The sequence below is a fragment of the Lissotriton helveticus genome, chromosome 5_1 (assembly GCF_964261635.1).
Source record: "Lissotriton helveticus chromosome 5_1, aLisHel1.1, whole genome shotgun sequence".
NCBI classification, from domain to species: Eukaryota; Metazoa; Chordata; class Amphibia; order Caudata; family Salamandridae; genus Lissotriton; species Lissotriton helveticus.
The window spans coordinates 2,079,942,807-2,079,960,518 of record NC_136065.1 but is presented as its reverse complement, the minus strand read 5'-3'; the positions used below and the strand labels follow the sequence as shown (position 1 = coordinate 2,079,960,518).

Sequence of the window (17,712 nt, the reverse complement as noted above, 5' to 3'; positions counted from 1 at the left end):
ATCCCAGAGATGTTTAAGCTGTTTCTCCACTCCCTCCAGCCTCGTGGAATGCTCTGTCTGCTGTGGCACTAGGTCATTCAGTGCCAGCTTCTGCTCCGCCACTCGTTCCGTCAACTTGTTATGGTCCGCCTTTAGTAATGAGAGGCCAGTCGCCATATTGTCAATACGCGATTCCAAGGCCTCACGAGTCGCTCGTATCTCATTAAGGATAAGGTCTAATTTTGCGTCCTGGGACCCTTTCCCAGTCGGCGGGATGATGTCCATGTTGGAGGAGGCCAGAGGGTCCTCCGAGCCTGTGGACTGCAGGTCCGTTGCAGCGCCCTGTTCACGAGTCTTGCCCCTTGGCTTGCCCATGGCTCTTGTTAGCGGGGTGGTGCCGGAAAGGGCACAGTAGCTCGCCGCCGCCTTCTCCCGTATCTACTCCGGGCGCCGGGCCGCGTCCGCCGCAGGATCAGGGAGTGGAGTTCAAGGGTGGGAGCAGCACAGGCCCAGGGCCGGCAGGGAGCGAGTAGAATCCCTGTCTTCGCCGTCGGTGTCAGTATTGGCGGCTTACCCAGGGGAGGCCCCGTGTGCAGAGTCGACTATAGCTTCCCGCAGTCCAGTTGAAGGAGGTAAGGTGGCCCGCTGCCAGTGTCTGATGAATCGGCCTTACGCAGGTGCACTCTCGTGGTCTGGGCCAGTGTGTTGTAGTAGGCCTGTGGCAGGCCTGCAGGGAGGGGGTCTCACTCTCCCGTCGTCACTCTTGGCCGGTCGCCCCGTTAGCCAGATCATGCAGCCCACCGCCCCATGCTCATCGCCGGGCACCCCGCTCTCCGCAGGGCGTTGCACTTCGAGGAATCCCAGTCGCGGTTTCACTAATTGACCTGTGTAAGGGCCAGGGGAGCTCCTCCTGGCCGAGTCCCAGCAACAAGATGGCGCCAAAGGACTGCCAATGAGGCCTGCAGTGTCGGGGGGGGGGCTCCGGGGCAAGCGACGCTTGTAGCTGATGTCCGGCGCTGTCTGCCTTACAGTCCCGGGCGTCGCAGCAGGGAACGGGCGTCCTGTCCACCGCGTGAATGCAGACGGGCAGCTAGGTGGAAGGAGCCTCCGCCCGATTCTCAGTGCGCCCAGCAGGATGGCCGTGTGGGGCCCCACAGCGTAGGCGGGGGCCGCTGGGTCACCGCACGATCAGGACACCCCCCCTCCGCCGCTGGGGTCCGCATCAGTGGTCCGGCGCGGAGTCCGGTCCTACCGCGCCAGAGGCTATGGGGAGGCCGGGGAGACCGGCCACTCGAGCCCGGGGCTTCACCTTGCGCAGTAGGCCGCTTCCGGGACAGCCGCGCCAAACTTCAGCAGAGCGGGCGGACTGGAGAAGCACCGCTCCGCTTCTAGGATGACCCCCTCGGAGACCTCCGGTACAAGTATGAGGTGGGTTGCAGTGGGGGAAAGCAGGATATTCCGCTAGTGTAAAGGATTACGGACGGAGCTCTCGGGCTACACGTCCACCATCTTCAGCTTCAGGCCACGCCCAACATTATGTATGTATATAATAAATGTTTTTGGTGTTTATGTATTTAAAAATGAATATTATAAATATGTTCAATATTCATAATAATTATTTCCAAAAATATAACATGACTTGGTAATAAACAAAAATGTTACAATTACAAAAAAATGTACATAATTTGCAATCACAATAAATTCAATGTGTATCTGAATAAATATTTTGTTATTAAATAAAAAGTACATATTACCAATTTGTTTCAGAAACTATTTAAATGTTAATATATGTAAAAGATAAAAAAATTATGTTAATATAATTTATGTGTTAAAAACATATACATGTACTTCATATTTTTGTTATGTTAATAAAAACATTGAATGAATTTTTTGATTATAAATAAAAAATGATTCTCTACTTACAAATAAATTTTTATATGTGAATAAACAATTTTTCATTTATGGCATTTAACCCTGTCTATGTTTCCTTCTTTATTATTGTATATAAATATTATTTGCATATTAAATAATCTATTAAAAAATACCTTATACATTTAAATATGTTTAAAAATTTATTAATATTTAAAGTCCTACAATACCAATAATTGTTTTAATATATATTAATTCAAATATTTTATATAAAATATATGAAAAAGTAACTAATTTAATAGACATTTAAATTGACCATATTTTTACCCTGTATCCCTCTAACCTAAAACCCTAAACTGACCCAAAGCCCTAAAAACACCCCTTTACCCACAAACTAAAAACTGACCCAGAACCCACAAAATACCCCTTTACCCACTAACTGAAAACTGACCCTGACCCCTAACAATAACCCTTTACCCACTAACTGAAAACTGACCCTGACCCCTAAATATACCCCTTTACCCACTAACTGAAAACTGACCCTGACCCCTAAAAATACCCCTTTACCCAAAAACTGAAAACTGACCCTGACCTCTAAAAATACCCCTTTTCCCACAAACTGAAAACTAACCCTGCAACCAAAAAAATACCCTTTACCCAAATACTGAAAACTGACCCTTAACCCTAAAAATAGCCCTTTACCCACTAACTGAAAACTGACCCTGACCCCTAAAAATACCCCTTTACCCACTAACTGAAAACTGACCCTGACCCCTACAAATACCCCTTACCCACTAACTAAAAACTGACCCTGACCTCTAAAAATACCCCTTTACCCACAAACTGAAAACTAACCCTGCAACCAAAGAAAGACCCTTTACCCAAATACTGAAAACTGACCCTTAACCCTAAAAATAACCCTTTACCCACTAACTGAAAACTGACCCTAACCCCTAAAAATACCCCTTTACCCACTAACTGAAAACTGACACTGACCCCTACTAATACCCCTTTACCCACTAACTGAAAACTGACCCTAACCCCTAAAAATACCCCTTTACCCAAAAACTGAAAACTGACCCTGACCTCTAAAAATACCCCTTTACCCACAAACTGAAAACTGACCCTGCAACCAAAAAAATACCCTTTACCCAAATACTGAAAACTGACCCTTAACCCTAAAAATACCCCTTTACCCACTAACTGAAAACTGACCCTGACCCCTAAAAATACCCCTTTACCCACTAACTGAAAACTGACCCTGACCCCTACAAATACCCCTTTACCCACTAACTGAAAACTGACCCTCACCCCTACAAATACCCCTTTACCCAAAAACTGAAAACTGACCCTGACCCCTAAAAACACCTTTATCCACAAACTGAAAACTGACTCTGAAAGAAAAAAATTACCCTTTACCCAAATACTGAAAACTGACCCTGAACCCTACAAATACCCCTTTACCCACTAACTGAAAACTGACCCTGACCCCTAAAAATACCCCTTTACAACTGACTCTGCACACAACATATACCCCTTAATAACCAAACAGAAAAGTAACCCAGAAGACTAAACCAACCTCTTTCCCCAAATACAAAATAATATATATATGAGAATATCTATAATTATATATATATATGTTATATATATCTTTATATATCTAATTATAAATATATTATATATATGTAATTAAATGTAATTAGACAATTATATTTCATATATATATATTTTATATTTAATTATTATAATATTAGTTATATCTATTTATATCTATATAATTAACATATTTTAAGTCTTTAACAATTATTTCATTATGAATACCAATTAATTAATTAACATATGTCATTACTTATAATTAATTAACTTCCCACCCTATACCCCTATTAACACACAACCCACTACATAACATAAAAATGTGATATGTAACATAATTTACTATAATAGCATTAATGTTAATAAATTTACAATTACATTAAATATAATTTACATATTTAATTTATTTTACAAATATTTAATTATTCATAACAATTAACTAATTAACATAATTAATTACTTACAATTAAATTACTTCCCACCCTATTCCCCTATAATCCCACAACCCACTACATATCCTAAAAAAGTTTGATTTTACATATTCAACAATAATTCCATTTATTTAAATAAATTAACAATTAAATTATATATAATTAACATATTTTAGATAAATAACAAGTATTTACTTATTCTTACCAATTAATTAATTAACAGATTTAATTACTTACTATTAAATTACTTCCCACCCTAATCCCCTATAATCCCACAACCGGCTACATGAAAAAAATAATTTAAATAAGCATAATTCTCAAATAAGCTATTAAAATAACATATTTACCAATTACATATTATATATTTAATTAAATAGTAATTTAACAATTAATTACATATTAATACTAATAATTATATTTACATATTTAATTAATTAATACCAATTAATATATTTACATATTTAATTAATTAATACCAATTAATATATTTACATATTTAATTAATTAATACCAATTAATATATTTACATAATTAATTAATTATATTTAAAATACTTCCCACCCTATTCCCCTAAAAACCCACTACCCGCTCCTAGAAATTATTATAGTAATATAAATTTTTTTTAATTTATTAATTATTTTTAACATTAATTCTATATAAATAAATAAATAAAATTAATACATTTTAACACAAAATGCTATTATAAAACATTAAAACAATGTACATTGAACTATTACATATTATATATATACATATTAAAATTCGATATCATGAGAGTCGATATTGTGACAGTCGATAACACAACTTTCGATATTTTTAAACTAATAAACATATCGATATTTTTTACTGACGATATTACTTACTCGATATTTTTTATGTCGATATTTTTTACATACATAACAATCGATAAAAAAAATCGATATTACTTACCTCGATATTAATGCCATCTCGATATTCTCTAGTCGATATTATGTCCAGTCGAAATAAATGACTCGATATTAAGACTGTACACCGTGTGATGACAGCGTGAAGATCCAGAAAACTTTTCCTATAATCTTCTGTGTTGTTGTAGAGGTTACTATCTAAGTTTTCTAAAATATACCATCTCAAATCATTGGGTTTATGTTTAAGGTCAATACAATGTTTGACCAAAGGAGCATTGATTTTCGAGGTATGTATGGCTGAGCGATGTTCAGTAAAACGAGTACAGAATGGCCTTGCAGTCTCGCCTACATACCCTTAGCTGCATGGGCAGATCAATAGATAAATCTAATTTTTAGACTTGCTGTTGGAAATTTGCGAGGACAAATGGTAAAACCCTGATAATTTTAATTTTTGCCTATGATGGCCATATCACATGCCTTACATGTGTTGCATTTGTATGTACCTGTAATAGGTGCAGTTCCAGCTATAGTTTTTTGGACAAAGGGAGTGCCTTCAACGAATCTGGAGCGGGTGATGTGATCTTTAATATTCTTATTTCTCCTATGTGCAAATATAGGTTTGGGAATTTTGTCCTTGTCGTCCAAATTACTGTATAGAATGTGCCAGTTGGAATTGACAATCTGACGTATCTGGTTGTTCATAGTTGAGTGTTTAGTGACACAAACTAAACGGTTAGAACTCTCTGATCTTTGGTTGTAACAGGGAGTCACGGTCATAGAAACTAGCCCGTTTTAATGACGTGCGTACAAGTCTGTGGGGATAACCACGTGAAAGAAATTTGATTTTATGGATGCCAGCCTGCCTATCAAAATATTGTATGTTGGAACATTTGCGGCGTAGTCTGAGAAATTGACTAAATGGGATGCCTTCTTTTTGTGCTCTTGGATGGTAACTGTTAAAATGGAGTAATGTGTTAAGTGCTGTCGGTTTAATAAATAAATCTACTTCCAGTGTGCCATGATTATGTTTAATTAAGATGTCCAAAAAGTCAACTTGCTCCCTGCTGGTATGTGAAGTGAAACGTAGATTAGTATCACATACATTGAGCCACATCAGGAATTCCTGCAGCATTTGAGCAGTGTCTATCCATATGAAAAAAATATCATCAATATAGCGTGACCACATATAGATGGACTCAAAGAATGGGGCCACTTGATTGTGTATGTGGGTGTGTTCAAATTTCGCCATAAAGATGTTTGCTACAGAAGGGGCTACCGAAGCCCCCATACTCACGCCCTTTATTTGTTTATACAGGCTATTTCCAAATTGGAAGGTGTTCTCAGTGAGTACTATTTGGATGCATTCTAATAGAAAAGACTTAGGGCAAGGTACTTGATATTCATCTATGAACCAATCAATGGCAATCAATGCACTAACTTGCGGGATATTACTGTATAGCGCTTCTATATCCAGTGTGACAAGGATATTATTTGGCTGGTTAAATGGAATTCCTTCTATTTTATTAATAATGGAGGTAGTGTCCATAATGTAAGAGGGTATTTTAGATATGTGTGGTCTCAACAGGGCATCTGAATATTTCGAGAGAGGTTCAGTAATCGAACCAATCGTCGAAATAATTGGACGATATGGTGGATCAAGTGTGTCCTTGTGAATCTTTGGGATTCCGTAAATACAAGGCATAGTAAAGGAAGATCGATTTAAATAATCATACTCTTTGTCACAGATTTCGTTATTCTCAAGTGCCAATTTTGTTAATTCTAAAATTCGCTTTTTGACTGCTGGAGAGGTATCCTTTTGTTGCATAATGTAGAAACTTGTGTCACCCAACATAGACTTCATTTTGGTTTTATATGTCTGTGTGTCTATGAGCACAATGCCACCTCCCTTATCACACGCCTTAACTGTAAGGGTGTTATCTTTAGCTAAAGATTGAAGAGAGCACTGTTCTTCTTTAGTAAGATTATATAGTGGTTTGGGTACAAACTTAATGGCTTTCTTAAGACAATTGAGTATTTTATTCTCAAATACTTGGACCTCGGGACCAAGCATCTCTAAGTTCGGTGTGAACGTAGAGGGGTTGGACATACCGGAAAGGTTGATAGAGCTGTCATTCATTTGCGTACTTTCGGTAAACGGATGACGTCATCACGCCGTGGAACGCACAGCACGTTCGTTGTGAGGCTTTATCTTCGGCATGGCCGCCGCAGTCGAGTGCCGTATTGAAAAGAGAGCGCGTAGACTTTCCTGACATACATCACTCGTAAGTACGGGCGGAGCACTGTCTATTTTTGATAAATGCACTACCCTAATCTCGAGATGCACTATTGTCGTCTCGATATAATACTTAGAATTTCATTTGTAACTCGTAAGTAAGGGCGGGGCACTGTCTATTTTTGATAATTGATAAATGCACTATCTTAATCTCGAGATGCACTATTGTCGTCTCGAATACTTAGAATTTCATTTGTAACCAGAGACACCGCTGTTGTTTTTTCTAGCACATCACCCTCGCGCCTCAAGCTTACAGAAAATTAGCATCACAAAGATTGCTGGGGTCGCATATATCCTTTCGGTGCCCGTAGAACCAGAACTTTTAAATGAAATGAGAAGTGAGTGTGTCTTACACTGTCTACGCTTCCGTAGTTATTGCATGCATTATTGAGACTTTAAACTATTGCCGGCCGGCCTTTCCTCATTTTCCTTTTTTATTTCATAGGTTTTTGATACCTTTGAACTTATTACGATTGCCATTACTACTCAAGATAAACCACAATTGGCAAAAGAGTCAAGGTAACATATAGGTGAACCAATATTTTCAATCGAGAAAGTTCACCAATTTGGTATATTTACTGCAAACATTTCTGAATCTTATTGTGTTTTAGATTCATCTTTCTTTTTCACGTGGATCGCCCAGTGCTACCACAACAACAATAATAATTTTACTTTTGTGGCCTTATACCGTTTAGATTTATGCCGGGCAGCTCTATTCAGGTAATGAAATTGATCTATAGTCATGAGGTAGTATATCGAAACTCGCCATGACCTCCTTGTCTTAAAACTATATATATTTTTCGTAGATCTGAAAGGTGCCTGAATTCAGCTGTAGTTATTCTATTCCCAAGTGGCCATTGCAGTACCCAAGGCGATCTGTTAATATACTATCAGGTAATTTGCCTCAAAAATGTCTGGCATTACCTCCTAGAAGTACCCTATAGCCTACAGCTGCTCTGAGTACTGGATATTGGAATGATCGTTACCATTCTGTTTTTCCCCATTAGTGACAGCTGTTTCACACATCCTTGTTCCATATCTGCTCATGTGAAGTGCAGAATAGTACCTAACTATGGTAAGAGCAATAGATTCTCCTTTTTTCTTCTATTTAAGGGGGTCTTTTTATTTTGGGTGATTCGATCAGTTCATTAGGGCACTATAATAAATCCCCTTCCCGTGACACATAGGTGGTTGGTATGGCTTTACTCCATCATCTTTCAACTTTTCACTCTTTTCATCACAGGTCTTTATCTTTTTACCTTCTGTTTCACCTTTTTCCCTGTCTGTGTATGATATCACGCCGCAGAACTGCATGTGTACCTCGGCATTGTGTATGCCATTACTCCAACCTCAATGTACTGTTGCTAAAAATAATCTTGAAATGCCTATTGTTTTTTCTAGAGCATCGTGTGACTCTCCTGAAGAAGGCGGTTACTCACCGAAACGCGCGTAGAGACAGATGACAACAAATTATGTACTGTTTAGACGTTAAAATTTGTTTATGACTGTGTGAAAATTGTTTTAACTAATATAAAATTGACTGTATTTTTTCTGTGTATTAAGTCATATATTATGTTTTTTTAATTGAATATCTAAGCGGCTACTTTGTCACCTTTGTAGCCACCTATATTTTTTATTTTTATTTTATAAATCTTTTTATTAGTTTTAAAAAGGCAATAACAATAAGAACGTATCAGGTGCAATGCAATCAGGTACATACAATTATCATATTGTTGAAAAATCAGGATAGTAGCGACATAAGACACAGGACACAACACTCCTAGACAAGCAGGATTATGAAATTAACGGGGTTCACTCTCTCAAAGGGTACTGCCCCTCAGTCTCGCCGCTCCCAAAATCAATCTATACTGAGATCATGAACAGGATACATTCCAGTCCTTGTATGCAGAAGATACCCAAATCAAACTAATGACGCTCGCATTATCACCGTAACACTGAAAAAAGGGGGTCAGGATAATTAAGAAAAGAAAAGAAAATAAACAAAAACGCTAAGCGCGCAACACCCCACCCTGCACCCCTGCATGTAGCTTACGCCAAACCCCAACTAGCAGTGTGCCTGTCGCCCAATCTAAACTATAATAACCCATAATAGGAAATGGAGGAGGGCCTTTGTACAGGCTCCCGGCCTCTCCCCTCCCGCTAACTCTGAGCCTCCCCCTAAGTAAGGATATTTAACGGTTACACAATCGAGCTAAAATCGGGGGATTCATTACTCGCCTACATCGCCTCCCGGTATCAACATTATAAAGTGAGTCCCACACAGCCACCACTCGAACAAATGTCTTGAAGGATAAGCCGTTCTCAGCCCTGGCCAGTTCGATCAAGCACATGAATGTTCTCCAACCAAACAGTCGCCATCTTGAAAGAGTGAAAAGACCAGAAGTGTCCGTTTGGCTGAACTCAGGAGCGAGCCGGAAACATCACGACATATTCAAACACGTTATCATTGGGTCCCATCCGAGCCGTCAAGAACTCCCGACGTTGTTTCAAGTCACATTTAACTGAGTTCGAAAAAAGCGAGAGGGCCACCCCTCCAAACCACTCCTGAGTTCTCACATGAGCCCTCAGATGTACTTTACGGCGCGATTGTCTCTCCGGCAATGTCAATACTGAACATGCAAACACAACAGGGACTTCCGACACATAGCCATTCGCTGATTTGCAGGTCAGAGTCTCACTCCTCTCTCGCTGTATAGGGTTGATGGTACTGATTAAACCAGTTGCTGTGGACTCCGCCACTCTCACAATGTCATGAAATTGAACACAAGCTGCTTTCATATGCCCCATCTCGAAAGTAACGGCATCCAATTTGCGTTCCAGAGCTTGGGCTCTCCGGTTCGGGGAAAGGTGAAGACCACCGACAGTCGCCATTAGAGCTGCAAGCGTGGGTTCAACTCTGGCCATCACTGATTGTTCCCCCTCGATGGTAACATTCTGGTCTGGTGTCGGATACCCCTTAGTTAGGATATGACGTCCCAAGATATCCGTGCGACTTTTCCTGGACCCCTTGGAGGGTTGGGTCCGAATCCCACGCAGGTCGGCATTGGGTGCCATGCCATACATCTCCGCCATGGTCGGTCCCCCGGGCCCGCAGGGACAGACCCACCAGTGTTAAAGATGATGACACCCGCTCCAACCGCGTGCAGGATAGTCCGGAGCCGTCGTCAGGATGTAACCGCATCCGCCTGGCCACCGTTCCGCGTGCAGGATAGTCCGGAGCCGTCGTCAGGATGTAACCGCATCCGCCGGGCCACCGTTCCGACGATTCCGAGTGCGCTCACAGCACTGGCTCCGTCAATTAACACCCAACTTGCATCCGCAGTGTCTGTGGGATGTTCCTTGGCAGCGCCAATCTGTTCGGATGTTCAATACGAAGATCGGACAAAAACTTCACTTCCGTTCCGGTGGACTGGCTCCTCCCAAGCTCCTATGGCCGATGTTATTCAACTAGGTGCCGGCTAGATTTCTACTCGAGGCCCCGGCTTCAGAGCTGATGTAGGCCGCAAACTTCAAGACGATGTTTCTCCGTTCTCGAAGCCGATGGAACCCTCGGGTCTCACGGTGCGGCGTTATTTTGATTTGTCTACACGGGAGCGTTGCACAGGCACAGGATATCCAGCAGGATCCTGCAGCAGGATGAGCAGGTCTACGGAGCCGGGAGCCTAAGCGGCCATCTTGGTCGCCAACTTGGCTCCTCCCTGTAGCCACCTATTTTAACAATTGATTCGTGTATTTTGTGTATGGCAGAATTTTGAATAAATATATGTATATATATATTTTTAATAAATATGTGGTTGAGTCAGTATATTGAGGTTTAAATATATTCACAGCTGAACTGTTTACCTGAGTATCTTCAAGATATTTGTTGCCTAGGATATTTGTACCTGAGTTGCACCATTCCAAGTATCCATAATTTCTGTTCTGCGTTTGCAGTTGCACCGAAGGAGGGCAGGTGCAGGAATTGCTGTGCACATCTATTGAATAAAAGGAAACTGAACAGTGAAGTGCGGCTTTGAAAGTCCGCCGTTGTTGTGCCTGATTGAGGATCGCAGAGATTTCGTTAAAAAAAACCCAGAGAAATGGGTCAACCTATGTCGTGGACAACAACGATTCTCTGTGCCCCCTGCTGCTTCAGGAACAATTCACCAAGGGTTGACATAGGATGTGCGCTTCTTTGATGTGGTAGGGGCGGGAAGGGGGGGGGGGGGGGTTGGGGGAGAGTGGGGGGATGGAGGGGTGAGATCGGCTGTGACACCAGTCACTAGATAGGCCCCTTTAAACGAGTGATTTTATGGTTCAGGAGCAAAACAAAAATCATTGATTGCATCTGAAATGATACTGATGATATCACAGGTCGTTTATGACATCACCAATGGCATCATTGATGACGTTATTTTTGTGCACTTTATTAATTCAATATACAGCTGACATTTTTTTTCAAGGCCTAGTTTGACAGCGTTTATCCTGACATCACCCCCACTACTGCAAATATGCTAACTGCATTGTTGGCATCCTGCAGTGATTGGGTGCAGTACTTTGAGTTTTGAACTCTGCTATTGTTTAGTTTAATCTTCCACTGATTCTCAGACTGAGCTCCACCTAGGCAGGTGTGCGCGTGCCGGTGCTTGTTCTCCATCTGAAGTGAGCCATGTCCATGTCCCGCCAGGACTTCCCAGCTCTCGGTGGATACTTAACTTACGATGTAGTTTTCTGTGAAACGGTGCGATTGGCTTAGAGGGAGAAAGATGCAAGATGGATGGATGGATGTACCTACGCAGGCTGCATACACGAATTTTACCACCTTAGCTAGAAGAATAAAACGTAAACTCTGCCTGAGGGTGGGGAAGGCGACATGTGAATTTCAAACACCTCCTAATCGTGTTGGCCATCTGCCCGCATCTTGTGTACACAGACTGCGTGCGTGCGTGCGTTGTGCAAGCCGTACAACCTGTAATCTCCCTTAGTAGCCCCGCCTTTATTACGTGTTCCCAGCGTTAGAGTATGTTCCTTACATCCCTAACTGTAGGTGCATAGAGAGCACATGTGCCAAGTACTCATCGTAGAAGCACTATGCTAAGGTTATAATCAATTTAGTCAGGGCTTTAAGTGGGATCAGGGCTTAAAGTGGACCGAGTCCTGTCGGTGCTGTAAAAAGCAGGTGCTGACACGGGTCCCCATCAGGCTCTTCATTTCTGCCCTCACCCTCAGGGTGAAAAAAACGGGTAATTCTGCAGCGGTGCCACCCTTCATTGCCTGGGATGTAACTTCAAAGAGACTCGTTATAGTTCTTTCAGGCTCATCATTTCAAAACTGAAGCATTTTCAATATTCTATAAACCGAAGCCATACGTTTTGCTTATTTTTCTTATGCAACTAACAACCATTGACAAAACCAATAGTACTGTCTTGTTGTAGGTGTAATGTTACTTGTATTATAAATCCAGATGCAATGATAGAAGCAACAAAATACCATTCAGGAGGCACACTGTGCTAAGAACAGGTTTTTAGCTTATGTGTTTTTAAGCCACGCCCTTAATTATATTGGCCACGCCCCTTTGATAGACCCCCTAGTTTTTCATCCCACTCAAACCCCTGAGCCGATGAAATAAGGGAGAGGGGGGTCTCAAAGGGGCGTGACAGGTGCAGTTAGGGGCGTGGCTTAAAATGCATAAGCTAAAAATCTGTGATTAGCTAGTTTGCTGTTTGCATCCAGACATATAATACAAGTAACATTACACCTATGTTGTAAGAAACCAGAGATCATTTAAGTCATAAGATAATTTATTCATGGCCAAATGGTCAGTGGGCCACTGAACACACCCGCTCCAGCTGAGCAGCTCCAACCAACTGTGTTACAACATTCTTGTCACTAAGCAACAGGTACATTCCGGAAACTGACTTAACCCACACTAAATTAAAGGGATACATACTACCATACAATTAACAGGGTACTAAACATCTTCCCTTTTTCCTAAAAAAAACCACCAAAACACCAAACAAAAAAAAAAAGAGGAAAACAGTTAATACAATACCGCTATTTACAATCTGTATCTTGCACGTTTAACAATATCCCTAGACCTCCTTCTACGACCGACTTGTCGGGAACCCACACCTCTGCAAGACGGATCAATATTTTTACACACAGGAGTAAGTCCCTTAGTGTGAACTTTGACCACTATGTTCAGATTCCACCAATGACCTCCCAAAACCTTTAATGCATTCCCAACTATTTTAATAACTTTGACTGGATCACCAAACTTATTTTCTTCCTTCTTGGTATGAACGGGTGATCTAATCTTGATCACATCGCCTACTTCGAGTGGAACTAGTTTGACTCCTTTTTTAGCATCATACCACTCCTTTTGTTTAACTTGACATGTTTTCTCTAACAATAGACATTAACTTTAAGACATCTGATTCTGACTTGATCCATTTTGACATCCATCCTGGTCTGAAATTGGTGTTGACCTTCCTTCCTCCCGCCAGTTCAAATGGAGATACCTTTGTGGAGGAATGAGGTGTTGTTCTGTAAAACCACACCATACTATCCAAAGCTTTATGCACATCATGATTTCCTGCTCTGGCCCACTTGACACACTCCCCGGCTCATCCCCTCCACAAGTCCATTCGTTTGAGGGTGATATAAGGAACTCCTCACATGCTTAACCCCCGAATCAACAAGAAAGGATTGGAATTCAGTGCTCACAAACTGTTTCCCGTTATCTGAGATTAAAACTTCAGGAAACTCTTGTCTCAACAACACCTCCCTTAATAACTCCACAACACTCTTAGCATTGGCTTCTTTCACTAGCTTGACTTTGGACCTATAGTCCATGAGGACCAAGACAAACCTGAAACCCCCAGGGAGAATATCATAGGCTCCCATGATATAAATACCCAGTATAATCCACGGTCCTTGTGGACACTCAGTAGGCATTAAAGGAGGATTTGATACCATGAGGTTTTTGTCCACAGCTCCACACACACAACAGCTAACAACCATGTCCTCAATTTCAGTGTCCATACCCGGCCACCAATAGGAGTCCCGAATGCGTCATTTGTGAAGTGTGGATCCGAGATGCCCTTCATGAGCCCTTCGAACAATACTATTACAGAAAACATGTGGAGGAACCAACTTGGTAACTCTCAAAAGTAAACCGTCTTCAAGAGAAAGTTCGCTTTCCACCTTCGAGAATGGTTGAATAAGCGATTATAGAGCCTTTTCTCTGGGCCACCCATTACCCACAAATGAACACACTTCCTGTAACACACAATCACTTTCAAAAGCCAGCATCCATTCATTTTCTGATCAAAGATTCAGCTTTGGTGTTTCCAACACCACCACCAAACAATTATCACAATCTTCACCAGTCAGATCACCAGGCTTATCTACCTCTTGTTCATCCAACTCAACCGGGAAACTGGACAGGAAATCAGTTCTCCCATTTTTCCCTCCTGAGATGTGCCTCATTTCAAATTGATACTGGAGAAGTCTAGTGACCATCCGTAATATCCTAGGTGTACAGCTCTTGCTCATGCTGCCACCCAGAATACTCACCAGAGGTTTCTGATCTGTCTGCAGAAGGAAACGTTTTTCCCAAATGTACGTGCGAAATTTCTCGATCTCCAACTGCATGCTAAAAGCTCTTTCTCGATAACAGAATACTGTAGTCCAGCTGCTCTTAACACTCGGGAAGCAAAACTCACAGTAAGCTCAACCCCACCTTCCACTTGTGTCAACGTGGCCCCCAATCCCACCTGACTGGCATCCACAGTAACACAGCAAGGGAGACTGGGATCAAAAGGCTTAAGAGCAGTACTGTCCGTAACGTAGATTTGACTTGATTAATTAAGGGCTGATGCACATACATCACACCACTCAAACCTTGCACCCTTTTTAAGGAGACTACTGATGGGTCGCACAGTGGATGCAACATTTAGAATAAATCTAGAGTTGTACTCACATAAACTAAGCAGAAATGTCACACCTATCTTGTCCACAGGTGCAGCAGCGTTAACAATAGCTTCTAACAACCCTGGCCTGGGACTGACTCCATCTTGCAAAATCACATGTCTTAGATATTCTACTCTTGTGCACAAAAGTTAAAATTTTTCTGCCTTCAATATCACAACATGCTCCTAAAACAGACTTACAACTTTATGAATAACCGCATTATGGGAATTAGCATATTTGGCAAATATGAGAACGTCGTCATGGAAGACCAGAACAACGTCCACATTCTTGATAATATTACCCATGATTCTCTGAAACACTGAAAACGCCGATGCCACTCCAAATGGCAGGCTGCAATAAAAAGTTCCTAGGGGTGAAACAAAAGCAGTAAGATGACGGGACTCATGATGCAGTTCCTCCTGGGGGTATGCACTGGCCAGATGAAGTTTGGTAAAAACCTTTGCTCCCTTAGTAGACACAAACAAATCACTGATTTTGGCCAGTGGATGCGAGTTCACCCAAATCTCTTTGTTGAGTGACCTCAAATCAACACTGACTCGAAGCTCCCCACCCCTTTTCCGGGCCGCCACTAAGGGAGGAAGACACAAGGAGGACTTCGTAGGTTCTATGACGCCCTTCGCACAAAGATTTTTTAACTTCTTCTCCAAATCCTCCCTAACACTAAAGGGTACTCCCCTGAGTTTATGTGTTACAGGCACTGCCCCATGTTTAACAATGATCTTGTCTAAACACACCTGCTCCAGCAGAGCCGCTCCAACCAACTGTGTTACAACATTTTTATTGTCACTAAGCAACAGATACATTCTGGAAAATGACTTAACCCACGCTAAAATAAAGGGATACATACTACCATACAATTTACAGGATACTACAACAAGCCAGTACTATTAGCTTTGTCAGTGGTTGTTAGTTGCATTAGATACATAAGCAAGAACTATGGCTTCTTTGTATAGAATATTGAAAATGCTTTGGTTCTGAATTTATGAGACTAAAAAGAACTATAATGAAGCTACCCCAAAGGCAGTAAAGGGTGGTATTGCTTCTGAGGTAAGATTTTTTTGTCAACCCGAGTGCGAGGGCAAAAATGGAGAGCCCGATAGGGACCCGTCTCAGCAACTGCTTTTTATAACTGCTGGTGCTGAGCACCGGCTGGACCCGGCCCACTTAAGGCTCTGTATTTGGTGTCTTTTTGCGACTGGACCTTCATTCTGACAAGCAAATATGATCAACTCAGTCCCACCTTTCACAGAAGGCTCCCAGAACGATTGCCTCATTAAATAAGTATGAGGCAGGTCCTTTTATGAACATTTCACTGCGGCTGAAAATGTAGGATTGTTGACTTGTTGAGTGAGAGCAGACTTTAACTCCTGCATTCTCTTTCCATGAATGACAACTTGTTTTAACAAGCATTTACAATGCAATGGTTTCGCCTTTGGAAAAGTTAGAGCTATTGGCATTGCTCACACACAGAACCCCACACACAAATACACACACAAATACACACACACACACACACACACAGCCAGACACACACACAGAGCCAGACACACACACAGAGCCAGACACACACACAGAGCCAGACACACACACACACAGAGCCAGACACACACACACAGAGCCAGACACACACACACAGAGCCAGACACACACACACAGAGCCAGACACACACACACAGAGCCAGACGCACACACAGATCCAGACGCACACACAGAGCCAGACACACACACACAGAGCCAGACGCACACACAGAGCCAGACGCACACACAGAGCCAGACACACACACAGAGCCAGACACACACACAGAGCCAGACACACACACAGAGCCAGACACACACACACACAGAGCCAGACACACACACACATAGCCAGTCACCCATTCCTAAATATAATATTTCTACCATGAATAGTTTGCAGGTTTTGCTCTGAAGCATCTGGACGCGACATACCATATTTTTCGTCAAATTCTAAAATAAAGGTTGATCGGGTTGTGATGCGAGTTCTTCCCATTAATAGTGCTACCCGTTCACAGCAGTCTAGCGGAGGAACAGGCGACCTTCACGGAAATATCAAGCTTTGGCTCCTGGCTAGGGTTGACATCTAAAAAAAAATACGAAAAAATACTAGTCATTTATTACTTTTTGCTATTCTGGAACAGCCAATGGAGTTGGTGGGTGAAAACGATTTAGTGTTAAATTATCAGAATTCTTTTGTAACTTGGCATTTATCCTTCTGTTTCCTCTAATAATTCTGAAACGATGAAGACAGCGCTCGATTTTTTTTAAAACAGATTTCTTTGTGATTTTGCTGTTTACGTTTGTGCATGAGAAGGGGAAACAATATCGGATTTTTGTGCATTTCCAACATTATTTACCGGCCTGTATTCTAATGCATTCAACACAAAACAAGCGCCCCACACCGCAGCACTCAAGGAGGCAGTGTGAGGTGCTGGCTAAGGAGGCAGTGACAGAGGAAAACTGCGGGCGGAGGGAGGTGGGGGGGGCGGGACGGAGGAGAGCTGCGGGCCCTAGCACACAAACGCGTGTGCTGCCCGGTGTGTTTAAGAGCACAGACTATCTGCACCCCTGCTTTTGTCACACAGGGAATAGATCTGCACGGAGTCAGAGTTCAGCCACGTCTGTTTGTTGCATTTTAATAGTTTAGTGATTT

General features: G+C 41.9%; 1 protein-coding gene and 1 long non-coding RNA gene across 8 annotated transcripts in view; both read left to right on the top strand.

Annotated features, from left to right (window-relative positions):
* Positions 1-17,712, top strand: part of MSH5 (mutS homolog 5) — a 1,532,005-nt gene that overhangs the window by 656,108 nt on the left and 858,185 nt on the right. The gene's annotated exons all lie outside the window — the stretch shown is intronic.
* LOC144754000 (uncharacterized) lies at positions 6,959-8,071 on the top strand. Its single transcript, XR_013594625.1, has 5 exons — positions 6,959-7,038; positions 7,277-7,387; positions 7,495-7,579; positions 7,856-7,943; positions 8,057-8,071. It is a non-coding gene; the product is annotated as an uncharacterized LOC144754000 (long non-coding RNA).